General features: G+C 34.5%; 1 long non-coding RNA gene across 3 annotated transcripts in view; it reads right to left on the reverse strand.

Moving 5' to 3' along the window:
* The window catches only part of LOC144320064 (uncharacterized), a 77,338-nt gene that overhangs the window by 23,475 nt on the left and 26,855 nt on the right, over window positions 1-27,008 (reverse strand). Inside the window, exon 3 of one of the 3 annotated variants that reach the window (XR_013385647.1) lies at window positions 21,510-21,626. The exons of the other annotated variants lie outside the window; for them this stretch is intronic. This is a non-coding gene — a long non-coding RNA (uncharacterized LOC144320064). Of the gene's footprint in view, window positions 1-21,509; window positions 21,627-27,008 lie in introns of those variants that run through there. 3 annotated transcript variants of the gene reach the window in all.

Below are 27,008 nucleotides of genomic sequence, written 5' to 3' on the forward strand. Positions count from 1 at the left end.
GACTTTCTGCCACGGGCGTTGAGCTCTGTTCTCATTCCAATAGGGGCTTCCTGCCACTGGCGTGGGCTCTGTTCTCATTCTAATATGGGGCTTTCTAGGGCGTTAAGTTGTAAGCTGTTTTTTTCCCTATAACTGAAGTAATGTAAATTTCAGCTCTTATTCACAGGGGCCTGGGATGGCTGTTCTTGTGCTAACACTGAACTGAAAGTGGAATGGCCTTAATTTTCTCGGCCTCCACAGTTAAGAGCCTGTTTCTTGGTTTGCTTCTCTATTTTTTTCCCCATGATCATTTGTTTTGTTTCTTAAATTCCACGTATGAATGAAGTCATATGGTATTTGGCTTTTTCTGACTTATTTTGCTTGGTATAATAGTTTCTAGCCCTAGCCATATCATTGCAAATGGCATGACTTCATTCTTTTTGATGGCTGAGTAATATTCTGTTGTATATAGATATCATCTTTTCTTTATCCATTTACCACTCCATAGACATTTGGGCTCTTCCCACAATTTGGCTATTGTTGATAATGCTGTTGTAAACATCATGGTGCATGTGTCCCTTCAAATCATTATTTTTGTGTCCTTTGAGTAAATACCTAGTAGTGCAATTGCTGGGTTGTTAAATTGCTCTGTTTTTAACTTCTTGAGGAACCTCCACACTGTTTTCCAGAGTGGCTGCACCAGTTTGCTTTCCCACCAACAGTGTAAGAGGGTTCCCCTTTCTCCACATCCTTGCCGATACCTGTTGTTTCTTGTGTTGTTAATTTTAGCCATTCTGACTGGTGTAAGGTGGCATCTCACTGTAGCTCAAATGAAATGATTATTAAATAAATCCTACTCAGACACAAAAATTAAAGAACAAATGAGGGATGATAATGTACACAGAGATCAGCAACAATAGGAAACTCTTACTTTCACAGTGAAGGGACAAAGGAAGACAGTGTTTCTTGAGAGCCGGGTGAGAGCTGCAGCTTAGGTAGGTGAGGGATGGCGGATGTTTGTCTGGAGTTGTGACTTGAGGGCTGCAGCTAAGATAATAAGAGGCACTGAAGCAGGGAGTGGGAAAGAAACATCCTGCTTGATCTCTGCTTGTGTTTCCCACCTGCCTAATCCAACCAAAGCCAGCAAGAAAGAGAATCTGGGTGATACCTGCCAGAGGCTCAGCCTCTAGGGACTCAGTTTAGGAGAAGAAAACAGATATGGAGAGGAAAACAAAATAGAACTGGAACATTTGCTGACAAGGCTAGGGGAAAACACAATGAACTCCCACAGTCCACTGGGTAGTGCCATCAAATGTTAGCTCTTTATCCTATTTCCTTAGCATTTTTGTTATTTCTAGTCACCTTATGCTCCCGGGGGGATTTCCTTTCAGCAGTTCCCGCAAATGTCCTATTTTATTTGTCCATCCTGAAACACTCTAAGCAGGCACATTTAGCCACTTATGGAGAGAAGAAGGAGGAGCAGGAGCAAGAATGGGAGGAGGGGAGAGAAGGAGAGGAGGTGAGAGAGGGGAGGGAAAAGGGAAGACAGAACAAATATATGAATCCCTTCTTAATATGGCTCATGCTTACCTATTCCTCTTTTTTTTATATATATATATACTGCTGCTTCTCTATTTGTGAGTAGAGAAGAATTAAATACCCAAGTAGATTTATGGAAAGCCTTCAATTATTTGTTCTTTTTCTCATTTTTCAAACTCCCTTTTTTACCTTTACCACTGAGCAGCACCTTGACTGAGTAAAGATTAAAAGTTTTATAAGCTTTCCTGTAACATTCCTTAGATGTTGTAATATCTGTTGGCATCTAGTCTCATGGGAGAAGTCTGAGGTAAGCTTTATTTCTTTGGAGAATAACGTATTATTTCTGGATAAATTTTAAGATTTGTCTTTCCTTGACTTTAGTAATTGCATCACGGCTAAATTCAATCTTGTCAAATATTTCTTTGCTATTTTTTTTTTTTTTTACTTTTTTCACAATATATCTTTTCAATTTCAGATATTCCTTAATATATATATTTGGGATGTTTTTCTAACAGTAAATATATTTTGTTTCTTGCTTTCTTCCTTCAAAAATAGTAAACATACATATTTGATCTTTGTTGATTTTTTTCTTGTGTGTCTTCTTCTCTAAATTATGCTTATATTTCACCTCTTTTGCATCCTATTATTGGTTTGACACATTATTAATGCTCACGATGGTAAGAGGCTGCCTAAAAGGGGCTATTAAAACAGAGTAAAAAGGTTTGAGTTCATGAAAAGCTGCATGCTGGAGTCTGTCAGGGCAAAGGATATATGAAAATGCCCTCCCCAAACCAAAATAAACAGGCATAAAAAAACTTGCACATGTGAAGTCCACAAAGGCAGTCTTAAAAGGATGACAGAATGACTCAGAAGAACCCATGAAAATACCCAGGAAAGATCAGTCTTCAATAGATGCCAAAGTCAAGAAACAACAAAGCCAAATTCATCAAGTGAGAAATTTTAGGTCTATCCTACCTCTTTGTTCTAATCTGCATATTTTTTGCCCTGAGTCTGGAGGTACTGAGACAATTTTATATGAATGACACCATTCTGATAACTTGATGAGCTCCTGAACTGTTTTACTTTCAGGTAATATTAACTTTTCTAGTGAGTACTTAAAATATCCTTTCCCATGAAATCATTAAAACTCCAAATAATTTAAAATTAAGTCCTTGGGATACCTGGGTGTCTCAATGGTTGAGCATTTGCCTTTGGCTTAGGGCGTGATCCTAGAGTCCTGGGATCGAGTTCTGCATCGGGCTTCCTACATGGAGCCTCCTTCTCCCTCTGCCTGTGTCTCTGCTTCTCTCTGTGTCTCTCATGAGTAAATAAATAAAATCATTTAAAAAAATAAAATTAAGTCCTCTCTTTAATATCATAAACATGTATTCTAAATTATCTCTAAATTTTACATCAAAATTGTTAGATCAAAATTGCTAGATTTTCCCTATTTTTCATTATTCACACAATAGCTAACCTATAGTAGGGTAATAAGACTAAAAACTGTGCCTAGTGCTCTGAAAAATTCTTGGTCTCTTAAATACACAAATCCTTTAAAAATCTATTGGTTTTTCCTATAAACCAGATCTACCTATTCAACTCTTATCTACATTCAATTAATAATAGATCTGACTGCTTTACAATAATAGCTAATATTTACATAATGTTTGTTGTATGCCCGGGATTCTTGTGTGTTCCTTATATTTAATCTTTTTAACAGTCCTAAGAGACAGGATCTAAGAATAGTTGTATTTTATATGTGAAAATTGGAGGCACAGAATTTTTTATGATTAATTTCTGGCCACATACCTCATAAGAAATAGACCTAGGATTTAGACTCAGATAGTCTAACCCCAAAATAGTCCTTTCAACACATATATTATTACTCTTTAAAACATAGGAATAATAGAAAATAAGGTCCATGAACAATTCACATTAAAATCGCTTGTAGTCCTTGGTAAAAAGTGCATTCCTGGGTTCATCTGTTTCCATTTATGTTTAATAATAATTTAAAAAGGAAATACAGGTTATTCTAACAAAACGTACCATTTCAAATTGAAATTATAGCTATTCTTATGTGTATTTTCTTTAAGCATAAATTCAAAGCAGAGTAGATGATATCTGTGATTTTCAAACTGTTTGATAACACTCTAATTTTCTTTGCTTTGTGATGACTTTTATGGTAATTGAGATGATTTCTGTTTTCACAAATTCCATGGAGTATTCTTATATTTTATCTACAAATTTCACAAATAGTCAAACAATTAACATATTATCTGAGAAAACTAAAGATTTCTTTGAAGGAATGTAAATTGGTGCAGCCATTGTAGAAAACAGTAGGGAGTTTCCTCAAAAGATTAAAAGTAGAGCTATTTTATGACCCAAGAGTGGAACTATGGGTGTTTACCTCCAAAATATAAAAACATTAATTCAAAGAGATACATAAACCCCTATGTTTATAGCGGCATTATTTACAACAGCCAAACTATGGAAGCAGATGATATTCATCAATAGATGAATGGATAAAGAAAAGGTGGTGTATATATACAATGGAATATTATTATAAAAAAGAATGAACTCTTGTCATTTACAACAGTAGGATAGAGCTAGAGAGTATAATGCTAACTGAAATAAGTCAAAGAAAAATATTATATGATCTCACTCATATGTGGAATTTAAGAAACAAAACAGAAGAGCAAAGGGAAAAAGAAAGAATGAGAGACAAACCAATAATAAGACTCTTAATAAACTGATGACTACCAGTGGGGAGGTGGGTAAGGGGGTGGGGGAGATAGGAGATGAAGATTAAAGAATACACTTACCATGGTGAAATAAATAAAATGAAATGAAATGAAAAAAAATAAAAAACAAAATAAAATTAAAAAAAGGTCTTTGACTACAACTAAAAACCTACCAATGGCTGAGATTAACAAAGTTTTATTTATTTCAATTCAAATTATTTCTTCCCCCTATGTCTTTCTTAATATGTTAACTCTGATGCTCATAGTTTTCCTTTCATGTATTTAAAATGGCAAGTGGACCTTGAGTCTTATAACTTCATTCCACACAGGAGAAATGGAAAGAGATATGTTTAATTTTAAAAATTAAAATAAAAAATAGAGACTTTTCCCAAGGACTCCTAACTGCTTCATACTGTCCTAAACTCTGTTCACAGACACCCTTTGTTGGTTGGCAGCTGGTAGAGGACTTGTATTTAGGGGTTTAGTCAACCAACCAACAGTGCAGGCCAATGTCACCCCTATAGCTATGCATGACTACATAAATTTTTCCCCTATATCATCTCCTTCCTCCGGTAAGATTGAATCTATCATTCAGTTAATGTACCTGACTTGAAATTGGAATTTCTCCATGATATGTGGATGTTGTTTCTCAGGGCCTGGTAATCTGCCACCTAAAATACAGTTTGTCTCCAGCTAACTCATGTAATACATAGTGGTACCAAAGGAAGAGGAAACAAGTACCTTTATACCCAAGGAGTGATGGGGACATCCTGAAGTAATCACTCATCTGTGAGGAAAGCTTCTCTTCTAACCAGTATGAAAGCCCTGGCTTTGGTTTTGGTAGCATCCTACTATGCTTTACTACACTTCTTTATCACTTCTAAGCAGATCCCATTGGGAAAGATACTTTTCTCACAGGCTGCATAGATTTAGCACCTAATTGTAGGTTGGTGGAATTTGTGGTCTCCTAAATTGCTGTATGGATTGAACAATTACAGGTTGTTTTAGGCCATAGAGTTTCAGTTCTCTTAAAACTGGTATAGATAACTAATAAGCTTCCAGTCATGTTATTGTGACTCTAAACACAACCAGAATCTTAAGTCAACATAGTCTTTAAGTCTGAAGATTATAATATTTCATTTACTGGGCTCTGTGTTCTCTGCCTGTCTGTCAGCCCATAGGTTAATGGCTACTGCCTTAAATGCACCATCCCACTTTTCCATTATACGACAATAGTTTTGTGGTTTTTCTCCACCATTTCACTTGGAAGAATCACCTTAGTGGCTGGTGCTTTAAAAAGTGTGGGGTTCCAGTTGTATATACTTTAAAGCTACTGCTTGACATTTTCAAATTCTAATAGAATCAGTAAGTACAGAGGCATGTGGATTCTGCAACCTAGCAAGGCTTTAGGCTGGGAACTCTCAGAAAAGTTTGATATCAGGCTGTTAAGAAGAGAGTGCCTCTCTTAACAAACGTGATTTTATTCCCTGTCAACCTCCCCTGAAAATGAGGTTAATTCTGGTTTCAGTTCATTCATCTCTTTTCGGACTTCACTGACAGCTGCTCAAAATTAGCAAAAGTATAATAATATGGTAAATTTTTGCTCAATTTCTTGTTGTCTTGTTTTAAAATACTTCCTCTAAATTGTGGTGTCATTGAGTATGTGGTCTGCATCTCAATGAACACAGCAGGTAATCTTGGCTAAGTATTTTGCCATCACAAAACAGGGAGCTGAGTAACTTTCCAACTCATTGCCCAGTGATTAAGAGTAAACCAGTATCATTCACTTGCCTTAATTCCCAGTACATACTGAACATTTTTCTATTGCTTGGGAACATTTCCACCTTATTTCCTCAAGGGAGAAATTAGAAATTTGTTTCACCATGCTTCTTTGCAGGTTGGGCACTAGCAGGTGATATAGACTCTGCTAAGCACATGCTCTTGAGCAATATGAAGAAACAAAAATGGTGCTGAAGCAGGGCTACTAGGTGGCTCAGTCGGTTAAGTGTCTGCCTTTGGCTCAGGTCATGATCCCAGAGTCCTGGGATCAAGTGCCCTGTAGGGCTCCCTGCTGAATACAGAGCCTGATTCTCCTTCTCCTCCTGTCCCTTCCCTGCTTGTGTTCTCTCTCTCTCTCAAATAAATAAAATATTTTTTAAAAATGTTGCTGAAGAAAGGTGAAAACAGAAGCATCCCTATTCTGTAGTCATGAGTGGTTGCAAGATTTCATTCATGATGCCCAATGGTTTTGTTGCTCCCAGCAATAGCAGCTGCTGAAGATTATGTTCATGGCAGGAATATAGACACTTCCTGGCTCCTGCATTCACAGTGGCAAAGGTATTGGTGACCTCATGCCAATTATGCAAAGTAGATTAAGATATGATTTCTAGAAACCTAGCCTCAAGCATGTGTTCCCAGCCCTCCCAATATTCCAGTATGATAACTCCCTTTCCTGTTACTTCATTCCATTTCGACTTTTTTTCCCTTAGTTTTGTTTCAAATTGAGGACACTAACAGAAGGGCATTACGTTCTAATGAGATACATGCTTCAAAGCACCAAACATAACTAAATAAGAATATAAATGTATGTGTTTATTAGAGGATTAGAAAAAGCTTATGTGTGTTGTTTGTATATATGTTGTGTGTTTATCCCATTCATCATATGTTGTCAGTGCTATTTAATTTGTTTCATAGTATCCACACAGAGATATACCTGGGTGCACACAAGCACATGTATACACATTCTACACACGAACACACACAACATCAATAAGTGATTATAGACTTTAAATACTCCTAGGCAAATTGATTATAGGAATGGAGATACTTTTTCTTCATTAAAATGGAGCATTTTGTTTAGGCCATCTGGGTGGCTCAGTTATTTATGCAGCTGGCTCTTGATTTCGGCTCAGGTCATAATCTCAGGGTCCTGGGATCAGGCTCTGAATAGGGCTCCCTGCTGAGCAGGGAGTCTACTTCTCCCTCTACTTCTGCCCCTCCCCCTACTTGTGCTTTCTCTCTCTTAAGTAAATAAATAAAATATTTTTAAAAAATGATGGAACACCTTGTTCAAAAGAAAGGTAAATTTTTGCCTCAGGCAAAATGACTCTAAGTTTCATACCCTTTTATGCTTGAAAAACACTTTACAAGACTTAAAACTTCTATAGATAGATAGATAGATAGATAGATAGATAGATAGATAGATATAGATATAGAACATAGAACCTGTGTTCTATATATATCTATGTAGAAGCAAAATATAACTAATAATGAAGACTATTGATTAGAGATACTTTAAAAGAATTGATACAAATAAAAATTCTTTTTAAAAAATTATTATGAAAGGGAATCTGGCCTTTTTTTTAAATAAATTTTTATTTATTTATGATAGTCACACAGAGGGGGGGGGCAGAGACACAGGCAGAGGGAGAAGCAGGCTCCATGCACCAGGAGCCCGATGTGGGATTCGATCCCGGGTCTCTAGGATCGCGCCCTGGGCCAAAGGCAGGCGCCAAACCGCTGCGCCACCCAGGGATCCCGGCTTTTTTTTTTTCTTAAGATTTATTTATCAATCTTAGAGAGAGAGAGAGCATGCCTGTCAGTAGGGGAAGGACCAGAGGGGGAGGAAGAGATTCTTCAAGCAGAGTCCCCACTGAGCACAGAGTCTGATGTGGGGCTTGATTCTAGGACCCCAGGATAATGACCTGAGACAAAATCAAGAGTCTAACACCCAAATGACTGAGCCACCCAAGTGCCCCAATAAAAATAAAAATTCATATTAAAATATTTCATTTTAAATAGCTGAGCTCTATTTATCAATGTTCTCATATTTTTCATAAGGACAGCAAAGTAGTTAAAGATATAGACACACATGAATGTATATAATTATATGCTAAACATACATATATAATCATGAAATCTCATGTATGTGTATATGAAGTAATTAAAACATACTCTCTGTGTGTGAATGAGAGGAATATGGAGACTTCTGGGGAATCTTTCACAGGATTATTATGAATTATATCTTATGTAGCCTGTTTGTTGGAATTGTTCCAATTTCCTGTTTACTCAACTGATGAGAGAGCTAAGAAAAAAGGACATGTATCTACAGGTATTTCACAAGAGTTTGTGGAGATTCTGACTATTTCTTTTCTCAAAATGAATTAAGTAAATATTACAAATATATTTTATTTTTAAACAATGAGATCACACAATCTCTGTAACTGTATACTCCTTTCCCCTTAATAAGACCACTTCCTTAGTGTCTACAAATTTCCCTCATAAATAATGAATTTTTCTACATATGTGAAATTATTAATATAACCAATTAAGAATATTTAAAATTGTGTATTAATTACTTTGTTAATGTTTTTTTCCCTCTTATGGGTGCTGGATATCTCCACTTGGATGTACTTATGGCATCTCACCATCATCAAGTAAAAAAATGACTTCAGTTTCTTTTCTATCCTGGTCTCCACTGATGTTCCATATTTCGGATAATAAGTTTATCATTAACATAATCATTCAAGCCAGATGCCTGGAAATTATCTACTATTTCTTCCTTTTCCTCATATTTCATATTATCTTGTGAAGATTTGATCAGATTGTATTCAAGCGTGCTTATGAAGATTCCATCTAATTTGTTTTGATAGATTCTGAGCACTGAGGTCAGTGAATCTGAATCATTCCTTCTTATACTCACCAATGGGATCTATAAAACTAAACAATAAATGGTAGTGTTAAACTTTAAATTTTTTTTTCAGGAAAAACTAAATTTGCTTCTCTCTATGTATAGTGCACACAAAACATTTACTGGTATAGATTTGTTACTTTGTTCATTGGCATATATGCTTTTCATTTAGAGGTCCTAATCCAACTTCTATACTTTTTAAAGATAAATAAATATAAGCATCATATGCTCTTTTTATTAATTGAATCAATACGTTTGAACTCCTTCAACTCAGCTTAAAATATTGCTATGATGTCATGAGTCAGGTCCTAAAGTACTAGAGTTTTCCAAAGGGATGCTGGAGGAAAATTGAATAACACTTGATTATTTATGACTCCATTATTGAAAAAATTGTACATGTTCACAATCTATCAGAACTATGGCCCAATAATATTTGATCCTTTAGCTAGTTTCTATTTTTATATGTTTTGAGTTCAACCTGTAATTCATTAAATTGTTTTTTGCCTACATCTGAAAATTGTTGTAGAACACAGGTAAGCTTCAACTTTAAGTCATTTTAAGTTGAAATAGACAATGTTAAACAAGATTGTACTTACCTAAAGCATATGGCAGCTTTTAAAACCATTCTACCTTTTAGGGGAAAAATTAAATTTCTTATAAATATTAAATGGCTTTTGAAAAATGTTCACTAGTAGAAGGAACAAATTACCAAAAAGGAAACTGTAACATTAAAATAGCATTCTATTTATCATCTTTTCGTTTGTTGTAGAGCGAAAAGAAGGGAAAAAACAACTTAAGTAACACCTTGTGCTAATTAAAAAACATGCATATTTATCATCTGTATAAAATAACTTCTAAGATGTTTGAAATGTTTACAAAGCTATTATTTTCAGAAAAATTTCACCTTTGCCTGTGTTTCCAGATTTTGGAACATTCAGAACACAATTTGTCTTTCCTTGATGCAGGCTTACTTTCTACCAGTGAAAAATCATATTTAGGATATTTGATTTTCATTCACATAGGAAATATCTATTCAGACACTCCCCTTCAAAGAATCACTATTGCCAGGGAATTGAATGGGATTTGAATTGATCAACTAATTTAAAATACAGTCATAAAAAGGGGGGAATATTAATAATAGCTTAGCAGATAGTTCTCTTCTCTATTATCCTCAAGAATATAAAAAGCTGCACTGATCCTTGGATTGCTTGCCTTTCAATACATTATGTATTCTGAAATCCAGCACAATGTTAAATTTAATCATAATGTTAAATCAGTATACTTTGTTAAGGATTTTTGTGGGTTTTTGATACTATTATCTATAATTTGGTTACTTTACCCAGAGATGTCAAATTCCACTTTGCTAATAATCATGTCTCCACCATCAAGATTCTCAGTGAAGGACACTGTGGGATGGGGAAGCTAAGATGACAGCACCCAAGCCTTGCCTCCTCCCTTGAGCACAGCTGGATAACTATGGAATCATTCTGAATACTCACGAAATTGCCTTGAGAATGAATAAAACAAACTGCACAAAGAGGTAGAAAAAAAGGCTACTTCAAGAGGGTAAGAAGTGTGGAGATGTAGTCTGGGGGGAAACAGATCATGCATGCTGTGGAGGAGAAGTGAGCTCTGGTTGCAGAGAAAGGCAAGAGAGAATGAAGTGAATGGGCATAAGCACACACTTCCCCAAAGCCATTGGCTGGGAAAATGAGAGAGGCTAATTTTCATGACTTTTGCAACCAGCAGGGCTCAAAGACTAGAGTTTCAGAGGTCCACAGGCTTGGCTATAATAGAGACCTGGAGTGGAGGCAGGCAAACAACCTGGAAGAAGACTGTGTGATCTGAGGATCACCTAAGTGACACAGGACAAGACTGTTTTTTGGAGCACATCTGTGAGAGGTGGCATTGCCCATCTGGGGACAAAACAACCAGCAGGTGTCATTTCCCTCCTCCGCCCTTCAGCATAGGCACAGAGACACCTGCCGAGGGCAGCTAATTGGGACATTGGTTGTTTTGCCTTCTGGCTCCAAATCTCATGCCCTGTCTCCAGTGCCACTGCCCTTCTGGTCAAACCCACAACACAGCGAGACACATTTCCAGAGGAACAGCACAGATCCCCACCACCCCAGGTCCCTGAAGTTTGGGATTTTAAAAGTCAACAGCCTGGTTAGAGTAGAGCCCAAGGTGCTCTGCACTGTTCCAGGCAGGCAAGCAGTCCAGAGCCAGACAGTGTGAAATCAGTGATCTGAAAAATGCCTGTGATGCATGAAGGGGAAATTGTTCACTCCGCTGAGAGTGCTTCCTTGAGAGCAGCAGGCACAGACTTTCTTCCCCAGGGAAAAGTTGCTGGCTGTTGCTGTTTCCCTCACCTGCCCCTCAGCATATCCAACTTCAGGAAACAGGACAGTGCCAGGACTGACTGACTAAATGGCTTACACCAAGGCCTGTCAAACTGTGCTCCTCTGGTATTGCTTTTCTAGGGCAAGTATGCCTACCAACCAGCAAGCAGGCCCCACACCCAGATCAGGATAAACCCTACACACATGACGTCTACTGATCACAGAGCTATGCAAAGACTCAATTCCAGTGGAAATAGCATCAGGTCTTTTTTTAGTAAGCAGACCAGAGAACGCCTAGTTAAAACTTGCTACACTATGGCCAAGGTCCAAACAGTCCCCACTGCAAACAAGGAGAAATTCTGCAGAGGACTGACCTGAGGGATAGAGCAGCCATACAGCAGCAGAGTGCACATAGCATACACCAGAAACACTTCCTGAAGCACCAGGCCATGAACAGTATATGACTTCTTCATAAAGCCATTACTCTTAGGAGCAGGCAATCCTAACACATAGAAGAGGACTAGACAAAAATGCCAGGACAGGAATTCACCCAAGAAGAAAAAACAAGAAAAGATCACAGTCAATGATCTAATCAAAATAGATATAAGTAATATGCCTGATTCAATATTTATAGCAACAATCATAAAGATATTAACTGGGCTTGAGAATAGCACAGAAAACTGCCCTTACCATAGACATAAAACGGCTTACAACCAATCAGTCCAAAATTTTTAAAAATGTAAAAACAAAGGTTCAAAACTGAGTGGATATAATGGCTACAAGGACAGAAGAAGCAGAGGAATGAATAGGTGATATAGAAGATAGAATTATGCAAAATAATGAAGCTGATCAAAAGAGGGAGAGAAAATCCTGAAGCATGAAAATATGTAGGGAACTCAGTGACTACATCAAGCATAATAACATTTGTATCATAAAACTCCCAAAAGAAGAGAGAAAAAAGGGAATAGGTTTATCTGAGCAAATTACAGTTGAAAATTTATCTGAGAAAAGAAACAAAATGTGCAAATCCAGGAGGAACAGAGAATTCCCATGTAAATCAACAAAAGCAGGCCAACACCAAGACATATTGTAGTTAACTTGAAAAATATAGAGATGAAGAAAAAATTCTAAAAGTAGCAAGAAAAAGAAGTCCCTACCATGTGAGGGAAGACCAAAAGCCTACCAACACACCTCTCCAGAGAAACCTGGCAAGCCAGAAGAGAATGGCATGATATATTTAACATGCTGAATGGAAAAAATTTGCAGCCATGAATTTGGATAAACCCAGCAAGGCTATCATTCAGAATAGAAGAAAAGATAAAGTTTCCCAGACAAACAAGAACTAAAGGAGTTTGTGTCACTAAACCAGCCCAGCCAGAAATATTTAAAGGGGACTCTTAGAAGGGGAAAGAAAGACCAAAAGTGAAAAAGACTAAACATAAACAGAGAACATTTCCAGAAACAAAGACAAAACAAGTAATAAAATGGCACTGAATTCATATTTATCAATAATCACTCTGGATATATATGGACTAAATGCTCCAATCAAAAGATATAAGGTGTCACAGATTTAAAAAACAAGAGCCATGCATACGCTGCCTACAAGAGACTCATTTTAGACCTAAAGACACCTGCAGATTGAAAGTGAAGGGATGGAGAAATTTTTATTAAGCAAATGGACATCAAAAGAAATCCAAAGCAGTGATACTTATATTAGACGGACTAGATTTTTTTTAAAGATTTTATTTATTTGTTCATGAAAGAGAGACGCAGAGACATAGAGGGAGAAGCAGCCTCTTCATAGGAAGCCTGGTGTGGAACTCTATCACCGGATTGGGATCAAGCCTTGAGCCAAAGGGCAGATGCTCAACTGCTGAGCCACTCAGGGGTTCCAAGACAGATTAGATTTTCAACCAAAGAGGTAAAAGATCTTTACTCAGAAAACTATAGATTAAAAAAACTGAAGATGACACAAAGAAATGGAAAAACATTCCATATTCATGGATTGGAAGAACAAATATTGTTAAAATTTCTATACTACTAAAGCAAAGCAATCTAATAATCCCCATGAACATACCACCAGAAATTTTCACAGAGCTAGAGCAAACAATCCTAAAATTTGTATAGAACCCCAAAACCCTGAATAGCCAAAACAATCTTAAAAAAGAAAGGCAGAGCTGGAGGCATCACAATTCTGGACTTCAAGTTCTATTACAAAGTTGTAGTGATTAAGACAGTATAGTACTGGCACAAAGATGGCACATAGATCACAGGAACAGTGTAGAAAACCCAAAAATGGTCCCACAACTATATGGTTAACTAATCTTCAACAAAGCAGGAAAGAATATTCAATGGATAAAAGATAGTCTATTCAACAAATGGCGTTGGGAAAACTGGACAGCAACATGCAAAAAAACAAAAACAAAAACAAAAACAAAAACAAAGAAACCTGGACCAGTTTCTTATACCATACACAAAAAATAAATTCAAAATAGATGAAAGACTTAATGTGAGACCTCAAACCATCAAAATCCTAGTGGAGAACATAGGCAGCAACCTCTTTGGCATCAGCCTTAGCAACTTCTTACTACATATGTCTCCTGAAGGAATAAAAGCGAAAATAAACTATTGGGGCTTCATCAAAATAAAAACCTTCTGCACAGCAAAGGAAACAATCAACAAAACTAAAAGGCAACCTATGGAATGGGAGAAGATATTCACAAATGACATATCAGATAAAGGGTTAGTACCCAAAATCTATAAAGAACTTATCAAATTTATCAACCAAAATCCAAATAATCCAGTTATAAAATGGGCAGAAGACATGAATAGACATTTTTCCAAAGAAGACATCCAGATGACTGACGGATGTGAAAAGATGCTCACCATCATTCATCATCAGGGAAATACAAATCAAAACTACAATGAAATATCACCTCAAACCTATCAGAATGGCTAAAATTAACAACACAGGAAACAACAGATGTTGGAAAGGATGTGAAGAAAGGGGAACTCTCTTACACTGTTGGTGATGCAAACTGGTACAGCCACTCTGGAAAACCGTATGGAGGGTCCTCAAAAAGTTAAAAATTAGAGCTACCCTATGACCCAGCAATTGAATTACTAGGTATTTACTTAAAGGCTACAAAAATACTTATGTGAAGGGATACATGCACCCTGATGTTTATAACAGCATTACCAACAATAGCTAACTTATGGAAAGAACCCAAATGTCCATCAACTGCTGAATGAAGAAGAGGTGGTGTATGTATATATATACACACACACACACACACACACACACATATATATGTATATATACATACACAGACACACACACACTGGAATATTACTCAGCCATAAAAACAATGAAATCTTGCCATTTGAAACAATGTGGATGGAACTAGAGTGCATAATGCTAAGTGAAATAAGTCAGAAAAATACCATATGATTTCACTCCTATGTGGAATTTAAGAAACAAAACATATAAATATAGGAGAAATTAAAAAAAAATAGGCAAACTAGACTCAACTACAAAGAATAAACTGAAGGTTGCTAGAGGGGGATGGGCTAAATGGGTGACGGGTATTAAGGAGGGCACTTGAGCACAGGGTGTTGTATGTAAGTGATGAATCAATAAATTCTACCCCTGAAACTAATATTATAGTGTATGTTTACTAACTGGAATTTAAATAAAAACTTGAAAAAAAGAAAAAAAAAGATTCTCAAGGTATATAGAAATCTTGACACATATGCATATAGAAATTTATAGCTAGTATAACAATATCATATTGATTATTAGCTGTTTGAATACTTGATACAAAAACATGAGATTCTTGTATAACTTTGTTAAACCCATTCAGTTCCATGTTTAACAACAAAAACAAAAAAATCTAGAAACTACATCACAGAGTCTGACTTACATATTTTATTTTGATTTTGCACTCTTGATTATTTATTTATTTTTTATTAATTAATTTATTTATTCAAGAGAGATGTGGGGCTCAATCCCAGAACTCAGGTATCATGACCTGAGCCAAAGGCAGATGCTTAATAGATTGAATCACCCAGATGCCCCTGTGTACTTGATTATTTAAAATATTCATTCAATTCACTTGAATCATTCTAAATAGCCAGGATAAAAGAAGGGTGGAAAATCTAGTCCTTGTTTTTTTTATCAGATGTTTATACCACTGACATGGATCCAGAAGTTGCAAATAAATTTTCCCAACTATTCAGTAATTTTACATATAATTTAAAATTTTATATCCTAACTCTTAAACATTCATTTTTCCCTTTCATAGTTTCTATTTTCTATACTGGTATATAAATGAGAAGTTTATAGGCTCCAGTGTAAAAATTATTCTTGCCAAAATATACTGAAAATTATTGGATATACTGGAAAAAAAGCCAGGTTTTGAGTTCCTGAGAAGAAACTTGTGAGAGTTGAATTGGTTTCCAGAAATAATTTTTAAGAATAATTTCTTATTTTCTTGTTTTGTTTTTATTGTACTTAGTGTTTGTTTACCCAAATGATTAGAGAGAAGGAAGAGGAAGCCAGAGAACATGGCTGAGTGGCTCACCATATTTTAGTAACAGAGTATATTATATATAATATTATGTAATTTATCTGTGCAGTGAAATAACTGCTTTCTCCTCCTCAAGATTTAGTAAAGTCAGCCATATACAAAGACAATTTAAAAAGAATTGAAACACATATTATATTATTATTATGTGTGTTTTTACCTGATGCCCTTACTTCATTATAAGAACTTACAGACCATTCTATTTTAAATTGTCCTTTATTTCCTGAAGTACCAAGTAATAATTCAACAATTATTTGTCCAGTGGAATTATATATTGGATTTTATATCTTTTCAAGATATATTTGGCTTTTAAACATGGTGGTTTATGAGATTTAAGTCATTTTTCTTAGCAGTCAATACAAAACATGGAAATAAGTCAGGTGTTACAAAATTTACTGTCAAATGGGTGTAAGATTTAAGTTTTCATAGTTCTATATTTCTTTTTTTATTCATTAAAAGGGTATATCAACAAATATTTTTGTGGAGGGCATATGTGTGAAGTAGATGTATACATACATATGCAGTAAGCATATGCATGTTTGCAATGAGAAGCTGTTTTTAATCTCTGTATAACTATTCTTCACTTTGGCCTATGCCCTGATTGATTCCTGTAGCTCTGGTAGGACAATCATATGACCCTGATATCCTGGCCTCAAGGATGATACCATGGCCTAAGTTATGCTTACTAGATTCTATTACCAATGATATATGTTTTGAATAAACATATCTAAGGGCAGAAGTCATCTGAAAGGCATACCCAAGAGAAAAGTCTAATGGATTTTCCAAATTCCTCCACTACTAGAGATATCTTATCAGATTGATTAATTTAGTTACCTGACATTCTTCATATATACAATATATATTTTGAAAAGAACTACTATAATGTTAACAACAGCAAACTCTGGAGAACTCTGGAGAATGGAATAATGAGTTTAAATTCATTTTTTTCAGTGTGGCTATAGTTTTTGCAATAGAATCCATTACATTTTTTAAAAAGATTTATTTATTTTAGAGAGAGAGTGTGTGCTTGTGCACAAGTAGGGGAGTGGGTAAACAAACACTAAGTACAACAAAGACACAAGAAGAAAATAAGAAACCATTCTTACCAAGTATTTATGGAAACCAATTCAGCACTCACAAGTTGAGTGGGAAGCTCCGTGCAGGGCTCTATCCCAGGACCCTGACATCTATCACAACCTAAGCTAAAATCAATTGGGATGCTTAACCCACTGAGCCACCCAGGCATTCTGTATCCATTACATTTCTATCTTGTTTAAAAAAGTAGCATGATAGGGTTTTCTATATACAGTATGTAGGAAGAATAAATCTATTTCTCTTTTCATATATCCTATGCTTTTGTAGAGTTAAAAATACAAACAAAATAGAAAGTTAAGAAAAACCTGAGTATATAAATTTCTTTGAATAGTCTGGAAAGATTATTATATAATTAAAATGCAAAAACAAGTAGCAAAGTTAAACATGTGATAATTTTTTTTTAGTAAAGGAAGGAAATCCAGAGCGGTACTACGACAAAAATACAAACAGTCTTTCTTGGTAACAGACTATTTATTCAAATGAAAAGATTTTGGTAAAAGTGGACAGTGTAGTTAAGGCCATTCTCTCTGTACTGAAGTGGAATTTAACTGAATTAATTACAAATATGAATTGAGTCGGAAATTATGAATTCCTATACCAGTTCCAGCACTCACTGGCCATTTGATTCAAGAAAACTCTCTCAACTCATCTTTCTATTTTGTTTGTACTTTTAGAAGGTGCACACTTAAATAGTAACCAGTAATTTGGCATCATACCTGCATCGTAATTGATTTATAAGATTCTTTCTTCCCTAAGAGTAAACTCTGCCTTCAGCTTATATCTTTGCACTGTGAAAAGCACCTAACATATTCTGGATTTCTAATTAATATTTTATGAGGAGGAAAGAAAGAAGAGAGAGAAAAATGATTCTTTTATTCATTGGCTTTAAAAAAATTGTCAATTTTATAACTACAGAAACTTAGGAAATAACTGTTTTTCCCCCATCTTTTTCTCTCTCTCTCTTTTTTTTTTTTTTTTTTTTGTCTTCTTTTTCTCCCTTACCTCTGAGTTGGTAGCATGGTAGACATTTCAGATTAAAAATTGGCAGGCTCTTTCCTATTTACATCTCTAAATTTAGCGGCTTTCTTGGTCTCCAATATAATTCTTTCCTTTTATTCTTTCAATTTGAAAATATTTTCAAGCTTGGAAAAGTTTTAAGTATAAAAAAGCATATAAATATATCACATACGCTCTCTCAGATTTCCTAATTTTTAACATTCGCCATATTCATCTTATCATTTTCTGTCAATGTATTGGTATATAAATATCTACCTACTTACCTATCTCTCTATATACAAAATATTTGTCTGAAAGACTTACGATGCAGGTATGATGCCAAATTACTGGTTACTCTTAGGTGTGCACCTTCTAAAAGTACCAGTGTTTCCATTTATCACAATAGTACAACCAGGGACGCCTGGGTGGCTCAGTAGGTGAGCATCTGCTGTCAGCTCAGGGAGTGATCCCCAGTTTGGGCTCCCTGTGGGGAGCCTGCTTCTCCCTCTGCCTATGTCTCCACCTCTCTCTGTGTGTCTCTCATGGATGAATAGATAAAATCTTTAAAAGAAAATAGTACAACCATCAAAATCAGGATATTTTCACTGGCAAAATTCTATTATCTATTCCAAGGATGTTAAAATGGTTCTGAGAATTCTAATATTTGATTTTATAGGTTCAAAATCATGCATTGCATTTAGTTGACATGTCTTTTTAGTGTTCTTCAGTTTGGAGCACTTCCTAAATTGCCCTTTATCTTTTAGTACTTTGTCATTTTTTACTCAAACAGGCACTTAATTTGTAGAATGCCCCTCAACTCAAGAGATTTGTCTGATCATTATTTGATTCAGTATATGCTCCATATTTATTTAAAAGCCATGCCATACGTAATTATATTATCTACAAAATCATCATATTGCTTTAAAGGTATACCAAATTAAGAAAATAGATAAAAGATATATAGAGGAGAGTGACATCAGTTTCATATGATAATTACAAACTATTTGTTATTTGTGGAATGCTTATAAGTCTGTTTGGGTCAAACAACTGATCCTAATGGTAATGACCTGACTTACTCAGTCTATCTTATTTAGGGATAATTTTCATATACATCAGAAGAACAGAACCAGTTTATTCCCTAAAATGGTGAGAATAAAGTACCAATTCCCAGCATATAATTTTGTATAGAAGGTTTCATTCCTGACTGGATGATGCCTTTCTCCTGACATACAGTTTTCTTAATTACCCTGAATGTAAGATGGCTGTTTATATTTGGTAATCATTCAAAAGAAGTTCCTTAATCAAACTGCTCTTCATTTATGCAAAGATTGTAACAGTTTGTTATTTGCTTTATTGAGAACTTTGAGATCTTTAGGTTTCTTATGATCACTATGCCAATTACTTCTCTGTAATTAAAGATAATGAAACTTTGATAATGACTTTGCCACCTATGATACTCAAGATAATAGGCTGGTAGAAAAATATCAATAGTTCCATGACATTGTTGTGAATGGTAATTGATATAACTGTGGCATGCTAATAAGAGCATAGCAGCTGTCTACTTCTTCAAGTGTGTGTGAACCCTAACCCATGACAGCTGTGCTGGGTAAAAATATTGAACATTAGTCTGACTCAAATATAAAATTACTTCAAAATCAGCTTGAGTCATATATGAGTTAGGAGTTCAGGCTGAAAAAGTGCTCAATAAAGACATTATAAATCAATAAGTTTTTTTTTTTTCTGTTGTCTACAAGTACTCTCTAATTAGGTGCATCAAAAAAAGAGGATAAAATATTCTGATAATAGGAATCACTTTTACGTTGTATTTTGGTTTTGCTTTTCATCTTCATGGATAAATGGAATTTCCAAAAACTGTTGTACATATTCCAAAGCATTGATTATTTCTCAGATGCTTTTTATTTTTTAATTGAAAAAAAAAAAAAAGCTGTAATCCCAACAGTGTCTCTGCATGAAACCTGGAAAATCTACAAGATGTGGTTAAGAATAAATGTCAGAAGCTAGGTAAATTTTAGGAAAGTTGTCAGTGAGGTACAATTTAGAACCAGGAATCAGTGATTTTGGAGACCATTTCTTCCCTTTTATATTTCAACTTGCATATAATATTTTTTGTAAACCCCTTTTGTGGGCACCTGGGTGGCTCAATTGTTGAGCATTTCCCTTTGGCTCAGGGCATGATCCCAGGGTCCTGGGATCAAGTTCCATAACAGGCTCCCCTTAGGGAGTCTGCTTCTCCCTCTGCCTATGTCCTTGCCTCTCTCTCTCTGTGTCTTTCATGAATAAATAAAATCTTTAAAAAAACACAAAACCAACTTTTTGACATATATTATCTCTACACTTTCCTTTACCCTTTACAAACAGGCATTCTTGCAAAGAAAGGCACTATTTTTGAATCACCCCCTATCTCAAGTAAAAAAGGCATTTCCTCTTATAATCCAATTGAAAAATATCTTTATAATGAACTTTTACTTTTGGATTAGATTTATTGTTTCTTTATCCCTTGTTTCCATGACATACTATTTTTTTCCTGGAACATATTTTCATTTATCCAGTATAAACTTTTATCTTGATAACCTTATAAAAATATAGAAGAACTAAAAAACCCCTACTTCCTACCATTTGTAGTACACTAACTTCAATTTTATAAGTATCTCTTATAGTCTTCTTCATGTCCTTTATCCCTCAACTTCTTGGCTTCTCTCATCTGTACTTTTATGATATTAAAATGGAAAACATTAATACTCATTATGAATAAATACACTAATCTTTGTCTAAAAGTTGGTTCTAAAGTCTAAAAAGGAATATATATTCAACATTTACCTTATATTGATATGAATATAATGTTCACTTTTGTATCAGACAGCTGTTGTATATGACAAGCAACCACAAAATCTCATAACCAATGAGCATTTCTTCCTTACTAACTCATCTGTATGTTACCTGGAGTTCAATGGAACATAGGTGGACTCAGCTTTCTTCAGGTCTCAAGTTTGGACTGGCTGTTCCCATATCCTAGTACAGTAAGGCTGGCTACCTAAGGAAGAGTTTTCTCATGGAGGTGGGGGAAATGTGAGAGGAAAACCTGACAGGAAACACACTTTAAAGATTTTTCTTTGTTATAACCGCTAACATTGCTTTAACCAAAACAAACCGCTTGGCCAAGTCCAAAGTAAAGGGGTGGTGAGACACATTCCGACCTTACTAAAGCAATGACAAGTCTGTTAATGTATACTCTAAAATTGTAGTAAAAAAAAAAAAAGACAAATAATTCAATGTAACAAAATTATATAATTGCATACTCAAGTAAAATGTTACAACTATATTTCCTTCCCACCCCAAAATTTATTTTTTCATTTTTTCTTTTGTCATGCAACTTCATGCTTAAAGTAGTTGTAGCTATCAAGTGTAATATCTATTTGTAGAATTATTTTCCTTGAACCAATCCAGTCTGAGACTCATCTCTCTTCATCTTTCTCATCTTTTTAATGATTTTTCTCTAGCTCTGCACTGAAGCTATCATTTCCAGAAATCTTACCTTTTTATTTTCAATTGTAGATTAAATGTAACATTTCTTGGTCCAAAGTCTTTATCTTTATTAGGTTGCCATCTTAATTTTCTGAAGCTCATTCTCAAGTAAACCCTTAAGAAAGTACATTAGAGTTAAGGTACACATACTGAGAAGGGTTAATATGAAATATCCTTTAATCTGCCTTTATGCTTGATTGAAAGTTTGGTGGACATCTAAGTTAGATTAAAAAATTAAAATATTTATTAAAAATTAACTGATGAGAACTATGATACTCTATGTAACTTTTGTTCTCTGTATTTGACCTATATATGTTCTTTTATGAAAAATATAAGGGTCTTATTTTTTTAAGATTTATTTGTTCATGAGAGACACACAGAGAGAGAGAGAGGCAGAGATATAGGCAGAGGGTGAAGCAGGCTCCCTATGGGAGCCTGATGTAGAACTCGATCCCAGGACCTCAGGATCATGACCTGAGCCGAAGGCAGATGCTCCACCACTGAGCCACCCAAGCATTTCTAAGGTTCTTCTTATAAACAAATATTTTAGATTTCATGGTGATAAGTTTCTAAATATGATACTGGGTTAATATCAAAGTTATATCTTTGATCATTTTTATCTTAAGGAAGTTTACTTCTTTCCTCATATACTTAAAAAAAAGATGAACAGACAAACATCCTTGTGTTAATAGGCATAATACTCTGGGGAAAGTTTTCTTTCTGTGTCTGTTACCAAGTGAATATATTTTCAACCTGGTCAGTGGTCTTTTCCTTGCTTTCTAATAAGTAAGTGTGTAAGATTTTATATTGTTCTGGATCTTGGTGAGAAGACAAAGACACCAGTTGCAAAAAACCCATTAATGTCATTATGTCTGTTATTCAACTCCATTTATGCTTCTAGAATGTAGTGTTTCGACAACTTGAGTTTCTTAATAGTTTACTCATACTATCGGGTAGATTGCACATACAAATGTTGGACATCTTTTGTACTTGTTGCTTTTGTTTGAATATATATAATCCTATTAAAATGAGTTTATCTATAATATATTTGATTCATATATATTTACATTGAATATTTTTTCCTGATGAAAATTCTCCAACCTACTCACCTGCCAGTTATTCTCTGAACTGTAACTAGTGTGATCTTTTGAGAAGCAGTTTATATAAATTTACTGTATGTTACCAAACTTTTAATATGTCTTTCAACTGCCTTAAAAGTAACATTGAAATCCAATATCAAGATGTACAGATTCCTCCATGACCCAGTCTCTGTCAACCAATGCACCTCGTCTGTGTTCAGTCTCCTCATAAAAATCTGATTCCTCTCTAATCTGCCTACTGTACCCTCATTTTCACTGCCCAGCTGTATCTAACATACAAATAATTCCATATCTTCTTCCCTCTTTTGTATTTTATTTTATGTATTTATTCATGAGAGACACACAGAATGAAGCAGAGATATAGGTAGAGGGAGAAACAGGCTCCTTGCCTGATGTGGGAACTGATCCCAGGACCCCAGGATCACGACCTGAGCCAAAGGCAGATGCTCAACCACTGAGTCACCCAGGCGTCCCTTCTTCCCTCTTTTTGGAAGAAAATGTTCCATGACACCACTTTCAGTGCCAGCAGCCTCTTTTCTCTGCTTCTGCTGCTACCCCAAATATCCCTGCCCATTCATTAAATAGTCTCACTTGGGGCTATTATACTTAAAATATCTCTTTCCTGACTGTTAGACTAAACTGCTTTTTTCTCTTTTATGTTCCAACCATGAATTTATATCTTTGACATAAGACCAATGCATTTTTAGATTCTGAAATTTTCCATTTTCAAAATTAAAAATTTTGACTCCTTTACTACTATGTTGATGGTATACTTTTTTAGTTTTTTCATTTATAGTTTTTATCTGTGAATAGTCCATAACCCCAAAAATTCTAATCTTCTAGAAAATAATTGTGCATCCTTTTATTTCTATTTCCTTTCCCCCCAGCTTTATTGAGGTATAACTGACATAAAACTATAATATATTTAAAGTAAACTATGAGATGATTTTATATAGGTGTACACTATGAAATGATTTAGCACATCAATCCTCTCACATAGATAACTTTTTTTTTGTTGGTCATGGTGAGAGTGTTTAAGATCTATTGTCTTAGTAAATTTCAGGTATACAATATGGTACTACGATAGTTACCATGCTGTACATTAGAGCATCAGATCTTATTTATCTTATAACTAAAAGTTATGCATATGGGACTTCAAACTGATTTCTAAATAGAGTTGATGGAGAAAATCATGATAACTACTAATATCTTGATAGCAGCAAACAGCAAAACTGGAAGAGATAAGAAATCACAGTGATCCATTTAAACATGAGGAACATTAAGTAAATGTTTTACACATATCGCTTTATTTAGTTTCCATTTTATTTTAACTTATTTAAAGAGCTTATTTTTGAATGGCTAATATATATATGTAAATATATTGTATATTTTTCTATATGCTATATTTATATACTTATAAATATATATATAGTATATATAAAATGGAATATTATCAGCCACAAAAAATGAAATCTTGCCATTCCTGACAGCATGGATGAATGTAGAGGATATAATGCTAAATGAAATAACTCAGATAGGAAAAACAAATACTATATGACTTCAATTATATGTGAAATTTAAAAAACAAAATAAATACAATCAGAAATTTATATGCAAATACAGAAAACAAACAGGTGGTTGCCAGAGAGGGGGAGACAGGGAGTGGGTGAAATAGGTGAAGAAGATAAGGAGATACAAACTTCCAGTTATAAAATAAATAAAGGATGAAAAATATATCATGAGCAATATAGTCAATAATATTATAATGATTTTATATGGTGACAGATGGTATTTACCTTTTTCATGGTGAGCATATCATAGTGTGTCTAATTGCTGCATCGTTATAGTATAATATTTTATGTCAGCTATACTTCAAAATAATTTAATTTAAAAAAATTTAAAAAGTTTTTTTCAGAGTTTTGGATTCACAGCCAAATTGAAAGGAAGAGACAAAGATTTCCTATATAGTCCCTGCATAGATTTAGATAGATATACATGCAGAGACTCCCCCATTATCTACATCCCCTACAAGAGTACTAGATTTGTTACAATTGGTCAATCTACATAGATGCATCATAATCACCCAAAGTCTATAGCTTACATTAGGGCTTTTTCTTGATGTTTTACATTCTATGGGCTTGTATAAAGATATTTATCCACCTTTATAGTGTCATATAGAGTATTTCCAATGCCTTAAAATTATTTTGTGTTCTATTTATTCACACTTCATCTCCTTGAACTCCTGCAAACCATTGACCTTTTTAATGCCTCCATAGTTTTTGCCTTTTGCAAAATGTCACATAGTTGGAATTATACAGTATATAGCCTTTTCAGACTGGCTTCTATCACTTAGCAATATGCATTTACATTTCTTTTATATCTTTTCATTTTTTTCAGGACTGAATAATATTTCATTGTCTGGATGTACCTTAGCTCACCCATTTATGTACTAAGTAAAATCTTGGTTTCTTCCAGACTTTGACAATAATGAGTAAAGCTAGTGTAAATATCCATATTCAGACTTTTGTATGGGTAGAAGTTTCAACTCCTTTGAAAAATGAAGGTGGGAAATTCCTAGATTATATGGGAAGAGTATGTTCAGTATTATAAGAAGCCGTCAAACTGTCCTCCAAAGTGTACCATTTTGCATTCCCACCAGCAATACAAGAATTTTGGTTGCTCCACATTCTTGTCAACATTTGGTGTTGTCAGTGCTTTAGCTTATGTCATTCTATGTGTGTAGTGGTGTCCCAAATTTGTTTTAATTTGCATTTCCTTAATGACATATGATATGGGGCATTTTTTCATAATGCTTATTTGCCATATGTAGATCTTTACTGGAATGCTTTAGTCAATTTGGACTACTATGACTATAACCATATATTGGGTAGCATATAAACAACAAAAATTACTTTTCACTATTATGGAGGTTGGAAGTCCAAGATTATGCTGTGATTTTTGTCTCTATGAAGCAGAATTCAACCAGGTAAAATAAATAGACCAAAAAAGTGTTTTATTATTTTTAGAAGAATCTGGTATTTTGCTAAATGGACAATTGAGGAAAAGGAGAATGTGATAGATAATTACCTGTGGAAATTACCTATAATTACCTGCACATTATATATGTGTAGAGTTGTATGTAATTGGTTTTATCACAGCAAGTAGTGTGACCTCTAGCCTCATTCAAGTGTCAGAGTGGGTAGAGGCAGGTGGAAAGTAAACTATTTAAAAATAAGAGAGAATTATTTTTTATATATTTTATTTGTTTCTTTGAGAGAGAGAGAGAGAGATTGGGAGGGGTAGAAGGAGAAGTAAGCTCTCAACTGAGCAGGGAGCCTCATTGGGGCTTGATCCCAGTATCCTGGGATCATGACCTGAGCTGAAGGCAGATACTTCACTGATTGAACCACCCAGGTGCCCCAAGAGAAAATAATTCTTAAAGTAGTAACCTCAGAGAAAATGAGAATAAATTCACTTTGAACTAGCAAGATCATTAAAAGAGTTCAAAATCATGTAAGACAGAGAATGATGAATAGAAATGTAGCTTGTTGTTTGATATATTCATATTAAATATTATGGAAATTTAAAGTATAACAGATTTAAGGTGAAGCTGGATCAGAAAATTTTCATGGAAAACATCTATTTCTTTTTTTAACAACTCTATCCATTTTATGCTACCTCTATTTTTAACTCTCCATAAAGACTGAAACAGATTCACTTGTATAACATTTGCTTTATTCTTATTAAAAACAAATTTCTTGGTCAATCTTTAAATCTACAGGTAACACAGGTAAAGTAATTAATTCTTACAAATCAAAGAGTTTATCTTGAAATTAATGTTAGTTTAAACTATATAAATTTGAATTGAGATTGGCTTTTTAACTCTTCAAAAAAACCTCATAGAGTTTTAAGATTTGGATTATTTCATATTCATATATTCAATATATTCATATTATAAAATTGAATTATAAAATTTCTAAAAATAGTGAAGCCATATAAAAGAATTGACAAACTGATAAGAAATTTAATCCAGAGAAATGTAGGTCCCGTTTATGCATATATCTAGAGGCAGTTTTCACCTAGCAAACTATAAATTACACATAAAAAACTCGAACTAGACTTTGTCAGCCAATATAAACCCGTTTCAAAGTCAAATAAGGATTTGTGTCTGTCCCAAGATATTTAGTAACTATAGAGAAAAGACACTAACTTTAGAGAGGATAATCTTGGCAAAAACCTTATTAACTAATTGATTGAAACCAACATCACCAGTAATTACCTGGTGATAAAATATAACATGATGCATTAAGAAGGACACATAGTTTTTGTGGCCCCCTGGAAAAATATTTTAGTCCGATACTATGAGAACTCCAAACAAATCTAATTTGAGGAACATT

The sequence above is a fragment of the Canis aureus genome, chromosome 9 (genome assembly GCF_053574225.1).
Source record: "Canis aureus isolate CA01 chromosome 9, VMU_Caureus_v.1.0, whole genome shotgun sequence".
Taxonomy (NCBI): Eukaryota; Metazoa; Chordata; class Mammalia; order Carnivora; family Canidae; genus Canis; species Canis aureus.